Source organism: Schistocerca cancellata, chromosome 8, assembly GCF_023864275.1.
Source record: "Schistocerca cancellata isolate TAMUIC-IGC-003103 chromosome 8, iqSchCanc2.1, whole genome shotgun sequence".
Classification (NCBI taxonomy): Eukaryota; Metazoa; Arthropoda; class Insecta; order Orthoptera; family Acrididae; genus Schistocerca; species Schistocerca cancellata.
The window spans coordinates 587,893,892-587,917,991 of record NC_064633.1 but is presented as its reverse complement, the minus strand read 5'-3'; the positions used below and the strand labels follow the sequence as shown (position 1 = coordinate 587,917,991).

Below are 24,100 nucleotides of genomic sequence, written 5' to 3'. Positions count from 1 at the left end.
CTGGCTATTCAGCGTCCACGACCGGTAATCAAAAAGTATTTTATAGTTACGTAAATTACATAAAAATTACGTTGTATGTAATAGGTACGTCTTTTCAGGTAACAAAAGGGCATATCAGCTCACTTCATTATATCGATGAACAGCAGAAGACATTCAAGGCAAGTTTTTTTTTGTTATTTATATATTTTTTGGTTTCGTCGACTTGATTTAGCAGCTAACTTTCAATAATTTGCTTAATTTTTAGTGTAAGAAAATTCATATCAAACGATTTTCGTGTATCTTTCATATAAAAAACATTACATTTAGGAAGGTTCTAATTATTTTTAAGTTTGGTTGTTTCCAATTTGCATTACCTGCTAGTTTGGTTTCTTTGAAGAAAAAAAAAGAAGTGGGTTGTGGGTCATTTTGGCTCAGTAGGAAAAGCGGTGCCTCTCCATTTGAAAAGACATAGATTGCCATAAAATCGTATTTACTTTTTATCTCAAAAACATTTGTTCAGAAGGAGCTTTCAAACCAAAAACTTTATTACTGCGAACTTTATTATTATTATTATTGCTGCATTAACGTTAATAATGCAACATAAAAACCTAATTTTTACTAATCGTGTGACGCAAGTATGAGAAAACCACATTTTATTTTATGCCTCCATAAAGTCTCTACTTCGCCTACGAACTCAGAGACAAAGTGAAGTATATATAGGGTGTAAACGATTATTGTTTACAACGTAGCATAGCAATGTAGTGGAAGTCGAAACGAAGAATTTTAAACAAGACACTTGTGGTCTATTAAGTTGGGAAACAGCCACCAACAGGTTTACAAGGCTACATGAGCTATATAGCCCATGCGCGTCGCGTGAGATTTTCATGTTCTCTTCTCCAGCTCTTTACACATCGTCATCGATTGTATCGCAGTTGTTGCTCGCATTAACTTGTTATTTCTTCACTGCCTAATTATTACATGTTTGTCTGTTTGTTGTATCTGCTCGTACCGGGCAACACATTGTCCGTAATTGGCGAGCAGTCTGTACTCGGGGCCGGTTTTCCGTGCGCCACCCTATATTATTTCCCTGCGATCAGCCACACAAGGCTACAGTTGGCTAAACGAGAGGTTCTACAGAATCACAGAAATTACTGCTAAAAATGTGTAAGAATTCTGTAATGAATAAAAACTCTATACTCCAGGGGGGGAGGCAAGTGCCGCCTCTGAGTGCCCTCCACCCTTCAGTCACCTACACTACTAGTTTTCAGTTTTTCATAAGAACCATATACCAAGCAAGAAAAAATGAACGGTTCCCAAAAAAGAACGATCAGCAATGAAACAGTTGCCAAGGATGAACGAGTTTCCCCATCTCTATTGCTCTGTTCAAATCTCTGCAACAGAGGACATAATCTCATGCAGAAACGCTTTGGCCGCACGTGGGGAAGATCATCAGTCATTGCAATTTTATCAAATGATAATATTAGCTGCTGAAACAGCTTGCACTGTTTTTAATGAGAGTTCCGACAGTCTCCGAAGTCTGCGTCAGTGGTTCACGTCAAAAACCTGGTACTGTAATCTAAACGAGAGAAAACTGAAGATTTAAAGCAACCATGTTACTCAGTATGTGTGAGCAGTGTCGATCACAACAATGATTCTGTTACCATACTTGATTATTTGCAGATCATTTTCTCTTTGTTGTGTTCAAGATCTATGTGAACTACAGCCATTTAGCGAGACAAATCGTATTTCGTATTCTCCTCAATTTTCTGATGTTGTTCTTGATGTGTTTTGTTGAAATGCTTCTTCTTATTGCAATAAAAGAAAGTAACTACAATGTCACTTTATTATCATTTAATTTCTTTTTTCATAAGATTTTGGAGTTTAAAAAGAGTACAGTTTTATAAAAAAGAATAAAGTTATATAAAACTACAACAAAACTGGCCAAGTCAGAACTTAACAGAAAAAAGGATTATTATTAATTAGCTTTCACAGACCAACAGCACTTAAATACTAACCCAGTATGGTTATATTTACGAAAGAAAAAAGTTTGTAACGCCTACTGCCGGCCGGGGTGGCCGAGCGGTTCTAGGCGCTACAGTCCGTAACCGCGCGACTGCTACGGTCGCAGGTTCGAATCCTGCCTCGGGCATGGATGTGTGTGATGTCCGTAGGTTGGTTAGGTTTAAGTAGTTCTAAGTCTAGGAGACTGATGAGCTCAGAAGTTAAGTCCCATAGTGCTCAGAGTCATTTGAACCATTTTGTGACCCTCATTGTTTTACCTCTAGAGCTTTTTCATCCCTTTAGTGACAGCTAGTTTGGATAATATAGCCGGCCGTTGTGACCGATCGGTTCTAGGCGCTTCAGTCCGGAACCGCGCTGCTGCTACGGTCGCAGGTTCGAATCCTGCCTCGTGCATGCATGTGTGTGATGTCCTTAGGTTAGTTAGGTTTAAGTAGTTCTAAGTCTAGGGGACTGATGACCTCAGATGTTAAGTCCCCTAGTTCTCAAAGCCATCTGAACTATTTTTTGGATACTACAAGTCTCATATTTATTTCAGCATTCTCGGAGACTAAATGCTGGCCTCTCTTCTGCGTTCTCACGATGAGTATGCTGTCGACATTCTCGTCTTCCAAGACGATAACAGCTGTGTTTGCAGAACTGCCCACATACGTTCCTCGTTTGACCGATGCTTACGCATGCCATCGCCACTGGTCAGCTATACCAGCCGATCTCAGTCCCATAGAACTTGGACCATTTGCAACAGCGCAGCGGGCGAAATGTACCAATCAACATCCACGCAATTTGGTAGCTCTGCACTAGAAGATCTATTCGTCAGTTTGGATATGGCACGCCGAGTTGTCATCAAAGCCAGAGGCAGAGAGACTGTAGGAACAACACAACTCGGCACTTCAGCATGGGACGCTCGGTGCCTCTTCCTGGCACACTGGCGGTTTCAGCTGTGGAGAAGTGTGGGAGGAACAGCCCCTGCCCCACCCTCACAGGGCAGCCAACACACTGGAACTACACTCGCAGTGCGTACTACACAGCTACACTTCTATCGTGTGCTGTACTGTTCCCCAGCTACGAAGTGGTAAGAAACAAAACTCGTACAGCTTCTTTCAGAATTTTTGTTATGATAAACGTATACTCCATATTACTTATACGAGGGCAGTTCAATAAGTAATGCAACACATTTTTTTCTGAAACAGGGGTTGTTTTATTCAGCATTGAAATACACCAGGTTATTCCCCAATCTTTTAGCTACACAACACTATTTTTCAGCGTAATCTCCATTCAATGCTACGGCCTTACGCCACCTTAAAATGAGGGCCTGTATGCCTGCACGGTACCATTCCACTGGTCGATGTCGGAGCCAACGTCGTACTGTATCAATAACTTCTTCATCATCCGCGTAGTGCCTCCCACGTATTGCGTCCTTCATTGGGCCAAACATATGGAAATCCGACGGTGCGAGATCGGGGCTGTAGGGTGCATGAGGAAGAACAGTCCACTGAAGTTTTGTGAGTTCCTCTCGGGTGCGAAGACTTGTGTGAGGTCTTGCGTTGTCATGAAGAAGGAAAAGTTCGTTCAGATTTTTGTGCCTACGAACACGCTGAAGTCGTTTCTTCAATTTCTGAAGAGTAGCACAATACACTTCAGAGTTGATCGTTTGACCATGGGGAAGGACATCGAACAGAATAACCCCTTCAGCGTCCCAGAAGACTGTAACCACAACTTTACCGGCTGAGGATATGGCTTTAAACTTTTTCTTGGTAGTGGAGTGGGTGTGGCGCCACTCCATTGATTGCCGTTTTGTTTCAGGTTCGAAGTGATGAACCCATGTTTCATCGCCTGTAACAATCTTTGACAAGAAATTGTCACCCTCAGCCACATGACGAGCAAGCAATTCCGCACAGATGGTTCTCCTTTGCTCTTTATGGTGTTCGGTTAGACAACGAGGGACCCAGCGGGAACAAACCTTTGAATATCCCAACTGGTGAACAATTGTGACAGCACTACCAACAGAGATGTCAAGTTGAGCACTGAGTTGTTTGATGGTGATCCGTCGATCATCTCGAACGAGTGTGTTCGCACGCTCCACCATTGCAGGAGTCACAGCTGTGCATGGCACGCGGGAGATCAGACAGTCTTGCTTGACCTTGCGGCGATGATGACACACGCTTTGCCCAACGACTCACCGTGCTTTTGTCCACTGCCAGATCACCGTAGACATTCTGCAAGCGCCTATGAATATCTGAGATGCCCTGGTTTTCCGCCAAAAGAAACTCGATCACTGCCCGTTGTTTGCAACGCACATCCGTTATAGACGCCATTTTAACAGCTCCGTACAGCGCTGCCACCTGTCGGAAGTCAATGAAACTATACGAGACGAAGCGGGAATGTTTGAAAATATTCCACAAGAAATTTCCGGTTTTTTCAACCAAAATTGGCCGAGAAAAAAAATGTGTTGCATTACTTATTGAACTGCCCTCGTAAGTTTAGACGACATTGTCTGCGGAGTGCAGCGATCTGGTGCTAACTTCGATGAGAACAACTATCGATTATTAGCGGTTTCGGCTTACGTTAAAGCCATCCTCAGACTTTTCTTAGGCCCCCTTTTTAGGCCACAGTGTACAATTGTGGCATCACGAGAAGAACCGAGGAGTCGCCAGCACCAGACGTAGGCGGCCTAAAAAATCTGCGTATGGCTTTAACATAATCCGAAACCAGTAGTAATAAACATATCTTATGGCGATCTCGACAGTTGTTGGAAGAATAAAAGAACATAAAAATGTAACGATTAATTACCAATCTGTTAACTTGTGATATTATTGGATTTCAGACATTTTGCATATGTGAAAAGGACAGCCATCGAGCTGTAGTTCGTAATGATACTAAGCATGACCACGCGAGAGTAAAGAAACTAAATCTGTTTATAACGTGCGCCTATACCAAGACGCGCGGCCAGCGTTTAAAAGGTACTTTTAAACACTATGACTCGCTGGGTGCAGATATTTAAAATCATTGCCGCAGCGCTTGAAAGCAAGAAGCTGCGAAACAGAAGAAGGAACAATTTATCATTTGTTAGGAAAATTCTCGAGTCTCTATAGTTAGTTGTACTTCTGGTCGCCGATATGTTAGGAAAATTCTCGAGTCTCTATAGTTAGTTGTATTTCTGGTCGCCGATATGTTAACATGTACTTCATTACCTTTGATGTTTAGTCGCCGACTTGTTAAGACGTGTTGTGTAGCACCGCTACAAGTTATATTTCATTTAGTATGAAAAACCACGTTATCACCAAGAAGAAAAAAAAACGCTTTTGTAAACCTTGAGACGGTAAAAAATACTTACGCGCACGCCAGGACATTTAATTTTTACAAAATATCACACATACAAAAGCAGCGATTGTTGGACTGCTCCATGTATGAGAAAAACATAAAAATGTAAGTTTTGTATTCACTGTAAATTTGTTAATGTTTATAGTTTAACGCCTTTGTTCTTTGAGAATATACTGATGCTTCACTGTACAGAAAATCTATGCTTATTCTTTTCTTTAAATTAACCACAAATAATGTTTATGTTTAAATGAACTTTGTTACAGGTTCGCTCTTTATCGAGGTGTCTCGTTTGTATTTGGCAGACCATTAATGTGTTCAATTTCCGATCTGACAACTTTTTTTACAAAATTTCACTGTTTTGCATTCATTTCCAATTTTTTTTATTATTCAAATAGGTCCCTTAGGTAATTTCATTGAAGAGTCTGATTGCGTGAAAGCAATCCGGGTTAAGAGGTCATTTGAGAAACTATTTTCACGCAACCAATCTGTACGTCTCCTGAACACAATCGAGAACCGACGCATCGGCGATCATTCATTAATTTTTCTCTCTTTCCAAGTCGTACCAAAAAACGGCCAAGGAGAACTGCCGTGAGTACGCAATCTAGTGTTACAAGTTGCATTCTTTATCTTGTCGGCAAACATTGCCATAAATTATCATCATCAATATTATATTTGGTTAAATGTGAAAAGCAAAAAAAAAAACCTTTTAACGATAGAAACTGTACAAGCGAAATGAGTTAGAAAACGAGCTCTGCGCACTTACGTAGCGGAATCTTCCAATAGTTTCTCTCGTACGGTTCACCCCCGTCGGAGGTTCCAGTCCTCCCATGGGTGTGTGTGTTGTCCTTAGCGTAAGTTAGTTTAAGTTAGATTAAGTAGTGCGTAAGCGTAGGGACCGATGACCGCAGCAGTTTGGTCCCACAGAACTTAGCACAAATTTCCAATTTAGCCAATAGTTTCTCGCATGAAGTACAAGACATAAAACATTTCCTTACGGTGCGTTCATCCTCAACACTTATCGCTATCATCCCGCGAGAGTGGACACGTATTAACTGCCGTTTTTATAGACTTAAAGATGAATGTTGTTTTGCGTAGATTGTTTGCTAGATGATTTAGAAACAACTGACGGAGCGAGGTGGCGCTGTGGTTAGCACACTGGACTCGCATTCGGGAGGACGGCGGTTCAATCCCGCGTCCGGCCATCCTGATTTAGGTTGTCCGTGATTTCCCTAGATCACTCCAGGCAAATGCCGCGATGGTTCCTTTGAAAGGGCACGGCCGACTTCTTTCCCTAATCCGAGCTTGTGCTCCGTCTCTAATGACCTCGTTGTCGACGGGACGTTAAACACCACTTTCCTCCTCCTCCTTTAGAAACAACTGCATGATGGTAAATGAGAAGAAAACTATACGAAAGAATCTTAGAGGTGTAAGGAAAAAAAAGAAAAGAAATAGAAGTAGTACAGTACTAGAATAAAGGGACAGCTTCACTGTACGAACTTCTTACACGAATTTTCTTGGACTATGGCTAGATAAGAAAAATATGTTGGCCTATATAACAGAAGTTCAAGAAAATGCTATTATCTATTGACAGTGCTTACATACTGCTGTGGCACTGAAAACTGTTGTGCGTGCTACTGTGTAAATGTTCACACTGTATGTTACGCTGGTCTGAGGAACTACAAGTTTTGCCAAACAATCGATTTAAAATTCAGAAAAGAGCAATAAGGATAGTTAGTGGTGTGTGTGTGTGTGTGTGTGTGTGTGAGAGAGAGAGAGAGAGAGAGAATGTCTGTGTTGCCTTTAATCAGACGGGAAATATGAGCACTAAACAGCCCAGTTGACAGCTATGATGCAACTGTAAGTAGGGATGATTTCCGTAGAGAAGCAGACAACAAGATCCTACTATATATACGCTGTAATTGGCAGACAGCGCGCTGTGACACGCCACTTGAGACAGGGCTATTTGAGTGTTCAAGGCGATTTCACAGACAGCTTTTAAAACGATAGTAGTACAGCGCTGTATTAATACTGCCGTTGTGTGGGTTGCAGTAGCAAGAGCGTTACCGAAACATCGGTAAACGTTACCTTGCCACGTATTCGTTGTTTGTGCTTATGTACTGAAGAAGTGAGGGACAATTAGGACACATATTCACTGGATTTGTAACTAATTAAGATACACATATTTCTTTCTGTACTATTATTTTCTGTATTCTGTGAACTAGGTTAGATGTATTTTTCCTCCCAATCCATTCATAGTGACTAGATTCTCCAGAAAACAAAAACACACAATAAACATTTAAAAATAACAACAAATATCCTAATGTAGCCCCCATAGATCCTAACTGAAATGGTCCATACGGGCGTCAAATAAGTAAAACAATTTGAAGCATATTTTTATTTAAAGTGGAATAAATAACTTGGCACAAAAGATGTATATGATCAGTGAACTGTGGTGCACATGTTAATTCTTAGGGGATTTCAGCCACTATCATGAAATACAAAAATCATTTTACAGCACTTACGTACAATGAAAGCATTACTGCACTAAATTTGTGCAGAAGTCAGATTGTACTAACACATGCATTATTTGACATTGCTAGTAACATACATGGGTCATCTGGATCTGCTAAGCAATTGAGCAGTGGAGTAGAAGGAGTAGGCCACCAACAGATCCTTTAGCCTCCTCTTAAACTGAACTTAATTAACAGTTAAACTTTTTGTGGCTGTTGGCAAGTTATTGAAAATATGTGTTGCTAAGTAATAGCTTTTTGGACCAAAGTAAGTGGCTTGTGAAGATTATTGTTATTTCTAGTTTTAATATCATTGATTCGTTTGAAAAGAGATATATTTGTAATGGCTTATTTCACTAAGAAAAAAATATAGTGGGGAGCAGTAGCTAGTATGCTAAGTTCTCTGAACACGATGTTCTTAAGTTCACACCACAAATAATTCTGATTATACGTTACTGGACTCGGAAACTTTGGCTTAACTTGCTTAGTTACCTCATAAAAATTATCCCGTACGGCATTGTGGAATGAAAGTGAGCATACTATGCCAGCTTTTTAGTTTTTACATCACCAATGTCGGACAACATTTACGCTGCAAATAGAGATCCGTTAAGACACTTTAGCAATCCTGTGTTTCGTTCCTCCCAGTTGAATTTATTATCAAACTGCAAAAAAAATGGTTCAAATGGCTCTGAGCACTATGGGACTTAACATCTTAGGTCATCAGTACCCTAGAACTTAGAACTACTTAAACCTAACTAACCTAAGGACATCACGCACATCCATGCCCGAGGCAGGATTCGAACCTGCGACCGTAGCAGTCCCGCGGTTCGGGACTGCAGCGCCTAGACCGCACGGCCACCGCGGCCGGCATCAAACTGCAATCTCAAGAATTTAACACTACCAACTTCTTCTACCTGTCTGACGTCATATTTTTGGCACATACTGGTGGGAAACCGAGCGGGGTGGCGCAGTGGTTAGACACTGGACTCGCATTCGGGAGGACGACGGTTCAATCCTGCGTCCGGCCATCCTGATTTAGGTTTTCCGTGATTTCCCTAAATCACTCCAGGCAAATGGCGGGATGGTTCCTCTGAAAGGGCACGGCCGACTTCCTTCCCAATCCTTCCCTAATCCGATGAGACCGATGACCACGCTCTCTGGTCTCCTTCCCCAAACCAACCAACCAACTGGTGGGAAACTCCTTAAAGTTCTAAATTGCATTAGTGTGTTTTTGAAAGTTTAGTGATAAAGAATTGGCTAGGAACTGTTTATTAAATTCCACGAAAATATCATTAACGCTGTGGTGCAACTATTACTATCGCTCCTTTTGCGTTTTTAATCAGTTCTGACACTGCAAATACACGCTTTCTACTCCAGTGGACACTCCTTACTGGTGCTGTGCCCTGCTTGCGTTTGCAGCCTCAGGGCAACACACGTTAGCAGCTGTGTGCTCCAGTGGACAAGTGCACCAAAGGCTTAACAGTCTTTTCGAAGACTATACCTGATTAGTTATCTATTGCAGTGTTTATGTCACCTGCAAACAAAACAAACTTGGCATCTGGTAATGTTACAGATGAAAGGTCAGTGATATATACTGAAGTGTTAAAGGAACTGGTATAGGAATGCATATTCAATTACAGAGATGTGTAAACAGGCAGAATACGGCGCTGTGGTCGGCAACACCTACAGGGTTATTACAAATGACTGAAGCGATTTCACAGCTCTACAATAACTTTATTATTTGAGATATTTTCACAATGTTTTGCACACACATACAAAAACTCAAAAAGTTTTTTTAGGCATTCACAAATGTTCGATATGTGCCCCTTTAGTGATTCGGCAGACATCAAGCCGATAATCAAGTTCCTCCCACACTCGGCGCAGCATGTCCCCATCAATGAGTTCGAAAGCATCGTTGATGCGAGCTCGCAGTTCTGGCACGTTTCTTGGTAGAGGAGGTTTAAACGCTGAATCTTTCACATAACCCCACAGAAAGAAATCGCATGGGGTTAAGTCGGGAGAGCGTGGAGGCCATGACATGAATTGCTGATCATGATCTCCACCACGACCGATCCATCGGTTTTCCAATCTCCTGTTTAAGAAATGCCGAACATCATGATGGAAGTGCGGTGGAGCACCATCCTGTTGAAAGATGAAGTCGGCGTTGTCAGTCTCCAGTTGTGACATGAGCCAATTTTCCGCGGGCTACGCGTGAAACTTGCCCGCACGCGTTCAACCGTTTCTTCGCTCACTGCAGGCCGACCCGTTGATTTCCACTTACAGAGGCATCCAGAAGCTTTAAACTGCGCATACCATTGCCGAATGGAGTTAGAAGTTGGTGGATCTTTGTTGAACTCGGTCCTGAAGTGTCGTTGCACTGTTATGACTGACTGATGTGAGTGCATTTCAAGCACGACATACGCTTTCTAGGCTCCTGTCGCCATTTTGCCTCACTGCGCTCTCGAGCGCTCTGACGGCAGAAACCTGAAGTGCGGCCTCAGCCGAACAAAACTTTATGAGTTTTTCTACGTATCTGTAGTGTGTAGTGTGTCGTGACCATATGTCAATGAATGGAGCTACAGTGAATTTATGAAATCGCTTCAATCATTTGTAATAGCCCTGTATACGAGTATAAGACAACAAGTGTCTGGCGCATTGTTAGATCCGTTACTGCTGATACAATGGCAGGTTATCAAGATTTAAGTGAGTCTGAACGTGGTGTTATAGGCGGCGCACGAGCGATGGGACATAGCATGTCCGAGGTAGTGATGATGTGGGGATTTTCCCATACGACCATTTCGCTAGTGTACCGTGAATATAAGGAGTTCCGTAAAACATCAAATCTCCGACATCGCTGCGGCCCGAAAAAGATCCTGTAAGAACGGGACCAACCACGACTAAAGAGAGTCGTTCAACGCGACAGAAGTGCAACCCTTCCGCAAATTGCAACTGCTGGGCCATCAACAAGCGTCAGCGTGCGAACCATTCAAGAAAACATCATCGATATGGGCTTTCGCAGTCGAAGGCCCACTCGTGTACCCCTGATGAGTGCGCGACACAAAGCTTTACGCCTCGCCTGGACACCTCAGCATCGATATTGGTCTGTTGACGACTGGAAACATGTCGCCTTGTCGGACGCGTCTCGTTTCAAATTGTATCGAGCGGATGGACGTGTACAGGTATGGGGACAACCTCATGAATCCATGGCCCCTGCATGTCAGCAGGGAAATGTTCAAGCTGGTGGAGGTTCTGTAACGGCGTGGGGCGTGTGCAGCTGGAGTGATATGGGACCTTTGATACGTCTAGATACGACTCTGACAGCTATCACGTACGTAAGCATCCTGTATGATCACCTGCATCTGCCGCGAGGAGTGGCCGTGTGTGGTCTGAGGCGTCAAGTCACGGAGGTTCGAGTCCTCCCTCGCGCATGCGTGTTCTTACAAGGGAACCTCCCCATCGCACCCCCCTCAGATTTAGTTATAAGTTGGCACAGTGGATAGGCCTTGAAAAACTGAACACAGATCAATGGAGAAAACAGGAAGAAGTTGTGTGGAACTATGAAAAAAATAAGCAAAAAATACAAACTGAGTAGTCCATAGCGAAGATAGGCAACTTCAAGGATAGCCTCACCTCAGGAGTGCCGTGGTCCTGTGGTTAGTGTGAGCAGCTGTAGAACGAGAGGTCCTTGGTTCAAGTCCACCCTCGAGTGAAAAATTTAATTTTTGGGAGTGATTATCACGTCCACAAGAAAACCTAAATCGGGCAAGGTAGAAGAATATTCACCAAGTGTACAAGTTAGGGGGGTCGACAACATATTCCTGTCATGTGACGCACATGCCGTCACCAGTGTCGTATAGAATATATCAGACGTGTTTTCCTATGGAGGAATCGGTTGACCTATGACCTTGCGATCAAATGTTTTCGGTTCCCATTGGAGAGGCACGTCCTTTCGTCTACTACTCGCACGGTTTTGCGGTGCGGTCGCAAAACACAGACACTAAACTTACAACAATGAACAGAGACGTCAATGAACGAACGGACAGATCATAACTTTGCCAAAATAAATAAAAACTTCTCGCTGGAGGGGAGACTTGAACCAATGAACTCTCGTTCCGCAGCTGCTCACGCTAACCACGGGACCACAGCGCTCCTGAGCTGAGATTATCCTTGATGTTGTCTATCTTCGCATGGACTACTCAGTTTGTATATTTTGCTTATTTTTTCATAGTTCCACGCAACTTCTTCCTGTTTTCTCAGTCGATCTGTGTTCAGTTTTTCAAGGCCTATCCACTGTGCCAACTTATAACTAAATCTGAGGGGGGTGCGATGGGGAGGTTCCCTTGTTAGTACAACTTAGTTTAAGGAGTGTGTAAGTCCCGGCAGCAGTTTGGTCCCTTAGGAATTCACCCACATTTGAACATTTGAACACCTCCATCTATTCATGTCCATTGTGCATACCGACGGACTTGGACAATTCCAACAGGACAATGCGACACCTCGCACGTCCAGAATTTCTACAGAGTGGCTCCAGGAACACTCTTCTGAGTTTAAACGATTCCGCTAGCCACCAAACTCCCCACACATGAACATTATTGTCTCAAAATATGGTAGAAAACCCAAAGAGATTCTGGTCGTATGTAAAGATCATCAGTGGCAAAAAAACAGTCAATACCGTCACTGCGCGATAGCGATGGAAATGTTACCGATGATGGTGCCACAAAAGCGGAGTTACTGAATACAGTTTTCTGTAATTCCTTCACGAAAGAAGACGAAGTAAATATTCCAGAATTCGAAAGCAGAACATCTGTTATGAGTGACATAAAAGTAGATATCTTAGATGTTGCGAAACAACTCGAATCACTTAAGAAAGGCAAGTCTTCCGGTCCAGATGGTATACCAATCAGGTTCCTCTCATAGTATGCAGACACAATAGCGCCTTTCTTAGCAATCATATACAACCTGTAAGTAGGCTGTTTAGGTTTTTTTATTGGTAACGCCACGTAGCGCTCTGTATGTATGAAACTCACTGGCTGTGCTGTTTGCAGTCTGTGGCTGGTTGACATTGTTGGAATAGTCGCTATTGCAGCGTTGGGCAGTTGGATGTGAACAGCGCGTAGCGTTGCGCAGTTGCAGGTGAGCCGCCACCAGTGGTGGATGTGGGAGAGTGATGGCGGAGTTTTGAGAGCGGATGATCTGGACGTGTGTCCATCAGAGACAGTAAATTTGTAAGACTGGATGTCATGAACTGATATATATATATTATGAGAATGAGGTTTTCACTCTGCAGCGGAGTGTGCGCTGATATGAAACTTCCTGGCAGATTAAAACTGTGTGCCCGACCGAGACTCGAACTCGGGACCTTTGCCCTGAAGGTTTTATGGTGTCAATTCCCTCCAGCACTACTTCAGACATTAGTCGAGTTCATGTCACGTCGTGTTGCGTCACTTCTGCGTGCTCGCGTGGGCCCTATACGACATAAGGGAGGTGTACTAGTTTCTTTTGCTCTTCATTGTACAAAAGAAAAATTAGGGGTCCTAAGCTGGAATTTTGTGGGACACCGGGAGTAATTTGAATGACGCCTGAGAGGTTAATGCATGTCTCTTTTCTAATAACACCCTTTGTTTACTGTCGTAGATTTAGGATTTGAATCACTTTGCTGCATTTCTTGTTGCACCGTAATATCCTAATTTACATAGTGAAATTCTTTTAACATATCACAATATATACCAGATGCCTCCTATGTATTGGTTAAGGAATTAAGTACATTCCCACTGTATGTGACTATAGCATCATCAATGTCAGAACCCTTTAGAAATCCGAATAGTGTCTTTGACAATATATTATTTGCTTTTAGACGGTTAACGAGTCGGTTGTGCATTACCGTTTCGAAAATTTGCTGGAAAAGTGAAACTGGCCGCGAATGTGACGATATTTCTTCATTTCCTTTCTTAAACAAAGGCATAACTTCATATCTGATGCGTCATCTTTGTACAAAATGAGCACAAGATGTTAAAATATTGCCGGCCGCGGTGGCCGGTTCTGGCGCTGCAGTCCGGAACCGCGGGAATGCTACGGTCGCAGGTTCGAATCCTGCCTCGGACATGGGTGTGTGTGATGTCCTTAGGTTAGTTAGGTTTAAGTAGTTCTAAGTTGTAGGGGACTTATGACCTAAGATGTTGAGTCCCATAGTGCTCAGAGCCATTTGAACCATTTGTTTTGTTAAAATATTGTATTATTGTTATTATTGTTGTTATTATTAATGTGTTGGTATTTTAATGTTCTTATGATGCAGTTATTTTAAGTAGCTTTCCTTTCTTGTGATGGGAACTTCTCATCATTTTTTTCCGTGAAAGGCATTTAATGGAACTGACATGGAGGCGTCTTAAATGTAATAGTTTGTAGGTGTATGAACAGCGGTATAAAGATATCCAATCGCAAAAAGAAAAAAAGAACTTTACTGCAGCCCTGAAAGCCTACAGCGGTTGGGTCGATTTGTTTCAGACGATGTGGAACCCATCAGTAATGTGAGAAGCCGAAGTTTGACAGGCGAGAAGTGTCTCACTAGGCTGGAGTTCGTGCCTCAAGGACGTACCTGTTGCGACTGCTGGAACAAGAGCTGCTGTGTGCTGTGTGATGCGTTACTGACTGCTGACTTGTCAGCGAGCGACTGATGGCGGGAGCGCTCCGTAGCGTGACCAGCGGTTTTCTGCCGGCCGCTATCTGGCCTTGACGAAGACACCTGCAGACTGCCGTCACGTAACGGACGGTGGCACGCTGATATTCCTCTCAGCCGCCGCAGCACCTGCTTCGGGACAAGTCGAACTGACAACTGGTTATGGCAATAGTCGAAAGGCTATTAGCTTCCTCTTGCAGCAGCAGTATACCGCAAGTCGCTGGAGGGGCGAAGCGTCGGAAGTGACTGGAGAAAGGCACAGGTCACTCTCGTTTTCAAGAAGGTTCGTCCAACAGACTTAGAAAATACAGTGTGCATGTCTGACGCTACAGAATTTTGGAACATGTTTTACGCTCGCGCTTATGATATTTCTTGAGCCGAAGATCTCCTCTGTAGGGGAGAACAATGATTGGGTGGAACAGCTCTCTCTGCTTGCCCCAAACACACAAAAAGCAGCAGATAGCGGCGGTAAGGTTGATGCCGCGTATCTCGGGTTCTGGAAGGTACTCCATAAAGTTCCACGCAGATCAGCTGTATGACTGTATGACTGGACTGAAGAATTTCTAGCAAACAGGACGCGTATCATTCTGAACGGAGCGAGGTCCTCAGACATAAAAGTAACTTCGGGCGCCCGCATCTCGTGGTCGTGCGGTAGCGTTCTCGCTTCCCACGCCCGGGTTCCCGGGTTCGATTCCCGGCGGGGTCAGGGATTTTCTCTGCCTCGTGATGGCTGGGTGTTGTGTGCTGTCCTTAGGCCGGTATTACACTATCAAGTTTCTTTGTCAAAAATTTGATCAAAGATGTGATCCAATATTCCGTCCAATATATTTGACAAAGATCTTTGACGTAGCGCTAGAGGGGGTATTACACTGTCATCAAATTTTTCGTCAAAGTTCAAGATGGCTGACAACAACTTGTTATTAACCGCAGCAGTTCTACGTACTCCAATTGCATTGTGTGCACATGCGGAAAAGAAGTGGGGGAAAAAATGGATCCATACATACGAGATTGACAGTCTTAAAAGTCCTGGGATTACAACTTGATAATAAATTCAGTTGGGAGGAGCACACCACAGAACTGCAGAAAAGCCTTAAGAAATCTGTATTTGCAATTCGAGTGTTAGCAGACATAGGCAACATAAAAATGAAAAATCTTGCATACTTTCATTTCATAATGTCATATGGGATAATATTTTGGGGTAAATCTTGAAGTCAAACAAGTTTTCAAGGTCCAAAAGCGTGTAATACGTATTATTTGTGGAGTAAATTCACGGACCTCCTGCAGAAACCTCTTCAAAGAACTGGGTATACTAACTACTGCCTCTCAGTATATTTACTTCTTAATGAAATTTGTCGTAAATAATATATCTCTTTTTCCAACAAACAACTCAGTTCATTCATACAATACCAGGAACAAAAATGATCTGCACAAGGACTTAAAAGCACTTTAGTTCAAAAAGGGGTCCACTACTCAGGAACACTGATCTTCAATAATTTGCCAGCAAACATAAAAAATTTAGTTAGAAATAAAGATCAGTTTAAAGGGAGCCTGAAAGACTTACTACTGGCTAACTCCTTCTACTCCATTGGCGAAATTTTTAATAGAAACAAATGATGTATTTATTCATACTATTAGTATTGTTATTTCAGCTTTAAAAAAATCGACATGTTCCACATCCACGAGGCTCTCCTCAGCACGGATCTATGGAACGAAAAAGTAATCTAATCTGGATGAAGCCGTGGGTTTTACGACGACACGATAAAAGCATTCAACGAAACTTGTTACGTGAGCTTACAGTGGAAGACGTCAAGTCGTAAATCAATTACTTAAGAATGGAAGAGCATACATTTCTGTATGTGCTCAATGAAGTGTATCCTCATATCACAAAGCACAATATTCACGTAAGAACTGCTTCATCTTCAGAAGACAGGTTCACTATAACACTCCGATTCCTTGCTACAGGAGAGGGTTATGTTGGGTTAGGTTAGGTTAGGTTAGGTTTTGTCTCCAATTTTCTTAATCTATTTTTGTATTTAGGGTGCCTCACGTTGTAAAGCGCCTCATCAGTTTCAGACATCTCTATTAATTTTGTAGCTGTCGGCACACACCAATTGTATTTACCGGCAATGGTTATAAAAACACTAGAGACGACAGTACGCTGCAGCGATGCTAGCGCTCCATGTGGTAACATGTCATATTGCAGTGAACAGAAGACAAGCGGTTTCTTTGATCAAATATACAGCGAGGCCCTAGATTTGATCAAATATTGGACGACATTTGACAAAGTCCCTATTACACTATCAAATATCTTTGACAAAGATATTGGACAAAGATATTGGACAAAGAAATTTGATAGTGTAATACCGGCCTTAGGTTAGTTAGGTTTAAGTAGTTCTAAGTTCTAGCGGACTGATGACCATAGATGTTAAGTCCCATAGTGCTCAGAGCCATTTGAACCATTTTTTGAACTTCGGGCGTACTTCCTGGGAGTGTAATAGGACCAATACTTTTCACAATAAGTATAAATGACGTAATAGACAAAGTTGGAAGTTCCACCAGGCTTTTTGCGGATGCAAGAAATTTTAGCGGAATTCAGGAACCCCTGCCGAGTATCGACACTTTTGTCAGGAACTGGCAACTGACCGCCCAAACATAAGCAAATGTCACATATTGCACGTCCTTGGAGAGAAAGACCCATTATTGTATGATTGCGCAATAGCAATGGAGATACCATCGAATACAATGCTGCCAAAGCAGAGTTACTAAACACAGCCCCGAAATGTATTCACAAAAGAAGAAGTAAACATTCCAGAATTCGATCGAGAAGAGTTGCCAACATGAGTAACGTGGAAGTAAATATCCTTCGAGTAGTGAACCAACTTAAATCACTTAATAAAAATAAGTCTTCTGGTCTAGACCGTATACCAATTAGGTTCCTTTCGGAGTATGCTGATGCATTAGCTCCATACTTAACAATCATATACAACCGTTCGCTCGACGAAAGATCCGTACCCAAAGACTGGAAAGTTGCACAGGTCACACCAATATTCGAGAAAGGTAGTAGGAGTAATCCACTAAATTACAGACCCATATCGTTAACGTCGATATGCAGCAGGATTTTGGAATATATATTGTGTTCGAACATTATGAATTACCTCGAAGAAAACGGTCTATTGACACACAGTCAACAAGGGTTTAAAAAACATCGTTCCTCTGAAACACAACTAGCTCTTTATTCACATGAAGTGTTGAGTGCTATTGACAAGGGATTTCAGATCGATTCCGTATTTCTGGATTTCCGGAAGGCTTTTGACACTGTACCACACAAGCGGCTCGTAGTGAAATTGCGTGCTTATGGAATATCGTTTCAGTTATGTGACTGTATTTGTGATTTCCTGTCAGAGACGTCACAATTCATAGTAATTGACGGAAAGTCATCGAGTAAAACAGAAGTGGTTTCTGGCGTTTCCCAGGGTGGTGTTATAGGCCCATTGCTGTTCCTTATCTATATAAACGTTTTGGGAGACAATCTGAGCAGCCGTCTTCGGTTGTTTGCAGATGACGCTGTCGTTTATCGACTAATAAAGTCATCTGAAGATCAAAACAAACTGCAAAACGATTTAGAAAAGATATCGGAATTGTACGAAAAGTGACAGTTGACCCTAAATAACGAAAACTGTGAGGTCATCCACATGAGCGCTAAAATGAATCCTTTAAACTTCGGTTACACGATAAATCAGTCTAATCTAAAAGCCGTAAATTCAACTAAATACCTAGGTATGTCGAGGGACATGAAAGGGAAGCAGTGGTTGGGAAGGGAGTGCGACAGGGTTGTAGCCTCTCCCCGATGTTATTCAATCTGTAGATTGAGCAAGCAGTAAAGGAAACAAAAGAAAAGTTCGGAGTAGGTATTAAAATCCATGGAGAAGGAATAAAAACTTTGAGGTTCGCCGATGACATTGTAATTCTGTCAGAAACAGCAAAGGACTTGGAAGAGCAGTTGAACGGAATGGACAGTGTCTTGAAAGGAGGGTATAAGATGAACATCAACAAAAGCAAAACAAGGATAATGGAATGTAGTCGAATTAAGTCGGGTGATGCTGAGGGAATTAGATTAGGAAATAAGACACTTGAAGTAGTAAAGGAGTTTTGCTATTTGGGGAGCAAAATAACTGATGATGGTCGAAGTAGAGAGGATATAAAATGTAGACTGGCAATGGCAAGGAAAGCGTTTCTGAAGAAGAGAAATTTGTTAACATCGAGTATAGATTTAAGTGTCAGGAAGTCGTTTCTTAAAGTATTTGTAGTAGCCTGCAGTAGGTACTGGGAGATGAAGAAGCTAGCACAGGATAGAGTAGCATGGAGAGCTGCATCAAACCAGTCTCAGGACTGAAGACCACAACAACAACAACCTAGGTATTACAATTACGAACAACTTAACTTAGAAGGAACACACAGAAAATGATGTGGGGAAGGCTAACCAAAGACTGCGCTTTATTGGCAGGACACTTAGAATATGTAACAGACCTACTAAGGAGACTGCCTACACTACGCTTGTCCGTCCTCTATTAGAATACTGCTGCGCAGTGTGGGATCCTTACCAGATAGGACTGACGGAGTACATCGAAAAAGTTCAAAGAAAGGCAACACGTTTTGTATTGTCGCGAGATATGGGAGAGAGTGTCACAGAAATGATACAGGATTTGGGCTGGACATCATTAAAAGAAAGGCGTTTTTCGTTGCAACGGAATCTTCTCACGAATTTTCAATCACCAACTTTCTCCTCCGAATGCGAAAATATTTTGTTGGCACCGACGTACATAGAGAGGAACGATCACCACAATAAAATAAGGGAAATCAGAGCTCGTACGGAAAGATATAGGTGTTCATTCTTTCCGCGTGCTATACGAGATTGGAATAATAGAGAATTGTGAAGGTGGTTCGATAAACCCTCTGCCAGGCACTTAAATGTGATTTGCAGAGTATCCATGTAGATGTAGATTACACCATTCCAGAACAATCAATGGAAGCAATTACTCCCATAAAATATCTACGAGTAAGCGTACAGAGCTGTTTAAAGTGGAACGGCTACATACGACTAACTGGAAGTAAGGCAGATGCCTCAGCAATTGTAGTCCACCCACCAAAGAAGGTACCTTACAAAACACACGTTCGTCCAATGCTTGAATACTGGTAGCCAATCTGGGATTCGTCACCGATAACAATGATAGAAGAAAGAAAGAAAATCCAAAGATGAGCAGTGCGTTTAGTCACAGGTTCATTTAATGAGCGCGTGTCACACATACGAAGGGGTAGATGCTGCAAGAGATGCATTCAGCATCAAGTAGTGGTTTACTGACAAAATCCTCGTTAGTACACCCTCCGAACACGTCCAGCGCCACAGAAAAAAAGATCTAAATTTGGTGAAATTGGCTGATAACCACCAAGCTGATGATGAGGAAGAGACGGCTGTGACGTACAACTTTTGCATGATGCAAAAATGGTATACATGATGGTACCGGAAGTGTCCCACATGTCCAACGGACACTGCAGTCTGTACTTGTCGTCAGGAGTGTCAGACCAGTAAGAAGATTACCAAGAGAGAAGTGTTAGTTACTACATCACTACAGAGAGTACTGACAAAAGAATACTTACAGCCCGCATTTCGTGGTCGTGCGGTAGCGTTCTCGCTTCCCACGCCCGGGTTCCCGGGTTCGATTCCCGGCGGGGTTAGGGATTTTTTCTGCCTCGTGATGGCTGGGTGTTGTGTGCTGTCCTTAGGTTAGTTAGGTTTAAGTAGTTCTAAGTTCTAGGGGACTTATGACCACAGCAGTTGAGTCCCATAGTGCTCAGAGCCATTTGAACCATTTTTTTTTTTAATACTTACACGAACGTGCTGTTTGGGACCTTGGCATAAACTTACAGGAAGAATAACCTCATAGTGGGTCTCAAACAGTAATGGCTATTTACTGTTGCGCGTCTGTCACTGCAATGCCGCGGGGGCTGCACTGACGTGCAGGGGACCGGGGTACAATTTCTGGTAGTGCCAGGGACTTTTCCTTGGTAGGAGGATTGGTAAGGGCAGGGCCGGCCAGAAATTCTGCACGCGTGCGGTGCTCCTGCACATGTGCAACTTCCGGGTCACAGCGTGCACGCCGCAGCCGTCAGAGTTCATGTAGTGCATGTTTCTACCCACAGATGTCGCTTTATCCACTTGCTGGGATACTCTGTACCGGCGCATTCTAGTGCTCTTTCCACAGCTTGCAAGCCAACCACGGGAAGGTATTTTGCGTATTAAACATTTAAAATACTGTCACAGTCTACTCATTGAGACGACCACTTTTATGTTAACATTTAACCCAGTAAGACAAGTAATACAGTTAACAACCGTGTGTTTTTATTGAGGCAGCTTGACTAACGGCACGTAAATACGAGTAATGTTTTTGATCTAGTATTTAGGAAAGAGAGCACTTAGCGACTTCCAACGAACCTTATTCCTGATTTCAAATAACATTAAACTAATGCAAGGTTTCCTGTAACTAATTCTCGGTGCCCTCAGTTACACCCACATAATTTCTGTCTCACTGACCTCTGAACAGAATGATAACCGCAGACCTCTCGATGATCACCTTTTATTTCAATACCATTATTGCTACACCTTTCATCAGCTCCGTCTGAAATCTGCATAATAACCGACAATTAGATGAATGTTACGTTTTATCGACTTCAGCTGAGCGTAGCCCTTCACACATTAAAAAAAACCTAAATGTAAGTATAGATTGCAACAATCGGTTTAATGACCAACTTTCCTGATAATAATGTAACATGGAGCAGAATGAGGCTCTAATGCACAGTTAGTAAACAATAATTTTTAATTATGAAAGGAATAAATCCAAACACGTTTATCACTGGTCATGAGAAAGAATAATCGAGTTGATGTGTCTCATCCATTTTCTTAACGACATTTAATTTTGCTTGCCGTTCTTCACTCTTGAGTACACTACACTCCTCTTTGTGATATGTATTGTAGTGTCTTTCAATTGAAAACTTACGCTGGCCGCCTATTATTCGGCGGCATAGCAAACACTGTGAGTTTTCACCAACGGCTACAAAAAAGAACTGAGAACATAGATCTCCCGTCCTTAGCTTTTTCACAGTACTTGCCATTTCTCAGTACTTCTCTGTTAAGGTTCGGTTACCAGGGGTAAACGAGACTGGGTATGTTGCGCTCTTGCTTGTAACACGTAAACAGGGAAGAGGAGCCGCCGCCGTTCATTTAGGACACATGTCTAATAACAGATGTCGCTCCCTGTCGCTGTCGCACACGTGCGCACATGTGCAGCACTTCCGCACGTCTGCACGCTGTGCAGCATTTGGCCGGCCCTGGGTAAGGGGTTGCAGTCAGAATATTGAATGAGACGTAGGGGGTCCAAGATTTAAAAAACCGACGAACGGCCGAGAGAGCAGTTTGTTGACACCCTGCCCCCATACTACGTCCGAATAAAGCCATGTAACGGACGATGACACTGTGACCCGTCGTTATTTTATGGGCTCTTTGCGTCTGATCGTCGAGTTATATTCTCTTTTTTTATTCTTGTTTTTAACAGACGTGTGCAAGGAGACGAGACTGGGCCAACTGTGGAAGCATGGTTCTCCCAATACGCTAGGCGATTACTGCCTCGCAGTACAGGGTGATTCAAAAAGAATACCACAACTTTAAAAATGTGTATTTAATGAAAGAAACATAATATAACCTTCTGTTATACATCATTACAAAGAGTATTTAAAAAAAATTTTTTTCACTCAAAAACAAGTTCAGAGATGTTCAATATGGCCCCCTCCAGACACTCGAACAATATCAACCCGATACTCCAACTCGTTCCACACTCTCTGTAGCATATCAGGCGTAACAGTTTGGATAGCTGCTGTTATTTCTCGTTTCAAATCATCGATGGTGGCTGGGAGAGGTGACCGAAACACCATATCCTTAACATACCCCCATAAGAAAAAATCGCAGGGGGTAAGATCAGGGCTTCTTGGAGGCCAGTGATGAAGTGCTCTGTCACGGGCTGCCTGGCGGCCGATCCATCGCCTCGGGTAGTTGACGTTCAGGTAGTTACGGACAGATAAGTGCCAATGTGGTGGCGCTCCATCCTGCTGAAATATGAATTGTTGTGCTTCTTGTTCGAGCTGAGGGAACAGCCAATTCTCTAACATCTCCAGATACTGCAGTCCAGTTACAGTAGCACCTTCGAAGAAAAAGGGACCAAAAACTTTATTGGCTGAAATGGCACAGAAAACGTTCACCTTAGGTGAGTCACGTTCATACTGAGTTGTTTCCCGCGGATTCTCGTCGATTCACTTCTGCCGTACTCAATAACACAAAAAGCTTTCTGTTGAGCGGTCGCCATCTTAGCATCAACTGACGCTGACGCCTAGTCAACAGCGCCTCAAGCGAACAAATGTACAACTAAATGAAACTTTATAGCTCCCTTAATTCGCCGACAGATAGTGCTTAGCTCTGCCTTTTGTCGGTGCAGAGTTTTAATTTCCTAAAGTTGTGGTATTCTTTTTGAATCACCCTGTACAGTTACTCGGGACTGTTCTGTGCGACTTTCGTAGCGCCCCTTTATTTACATAGATCAAAAGGTTGCACGAAACGGGCAGGGAGAGAATGAGCTGGCTGTTTTGGCGAGACAACTACGCTGAAGAGCCAAAGAAACTGGTACAGCTGCCTAATATCATGTAGGGCCCCGCGCGCAGGCAGAAGTGCTTCAATACGACGTGACGTGGACTCGACTATCGTCTGAAGTACTGCTGGAGGGAACTGACACCATGAATCCTGCAGGGCTGTCCATAAATACGTAAGAGTACGAGGGGTAGAAATCTCTTCCAAACAACACGTCGCAAGGCATCCCACATGCTCTCAATAATGCTCATGTCTGTGGAGTTTGGTGGCTAGTGGAAGCGTTTAAACTCAGAAGTGTTCCTGGAGCCACTCTGAAGCAATTCTGGATGTCTGGGGTATCGCATTGTCCTGCTGTAATTGCCCAACTCCGTCGGAATGCACAATGGACATGAACGGATCCAAGTGATCAGACAGGATGCTTACGTACGTAATACCTGTCAAGAGTCATATCTAGACGTATGATGGGTCCCATACCGCTCTAACTGCACACGCCCCATACCATTATAGAGCCTCCATCAGCTTGAACAGTCCCGTGCTGACATCCAGGGTTCATACATTCATGAGGTTGTCTCCATATCCGCACACGTCCATCCGCTCGGTACAATTTGAAACGAGACTCGTCCGACCAGGCGACATGTTTCCAGTCATTAACACTCCAATGTCGGTGTTGACGAACCCAGGTGAGGCGTAAAGCTTTGTGTCGTACAGTCATCAAGGGTACACGAGTGGGCCTTCAGCTCCGAAAGCCCATATCGATGATGTTTCGTGGAATGGTTCGCACGCTGACTCTTGTTGATGGCCCAGCATTGAAATCTGCAGCAATTTGCTGAAGGGTTGCACTTCTGTCACATTGAACGAGTCTCTTCAGTCGTGGTTGGTCCGGTTCTTGCAGGATCTTTTTCGGGCCGC

At 43.0% G+C, this 24,100-nt stretch overlaps 1 protein-coding gene across 1 annotated transcript in view; it reads right to left on the bottom strand.

Annotated features, from left to right (window-relative positions):
* The window catches only part of LOC126095137 (uncharacterized), a 72,853-nt gene extending 58,353 nt beyond the window's left edge, over positions 1-14,500 (bottom strand). The window contains exon 1 of the mRNA XM_049909856.1: positions 14,422-14,500. The gene's annotated coding sequence lies outside the window, so the exon portion shown is untranslated. The remainder of the gene's footprint in view (positions 1-14,421) is intronic.
* Positions 14,501-24,100: the final 9,600 nt, after the last annotated feature.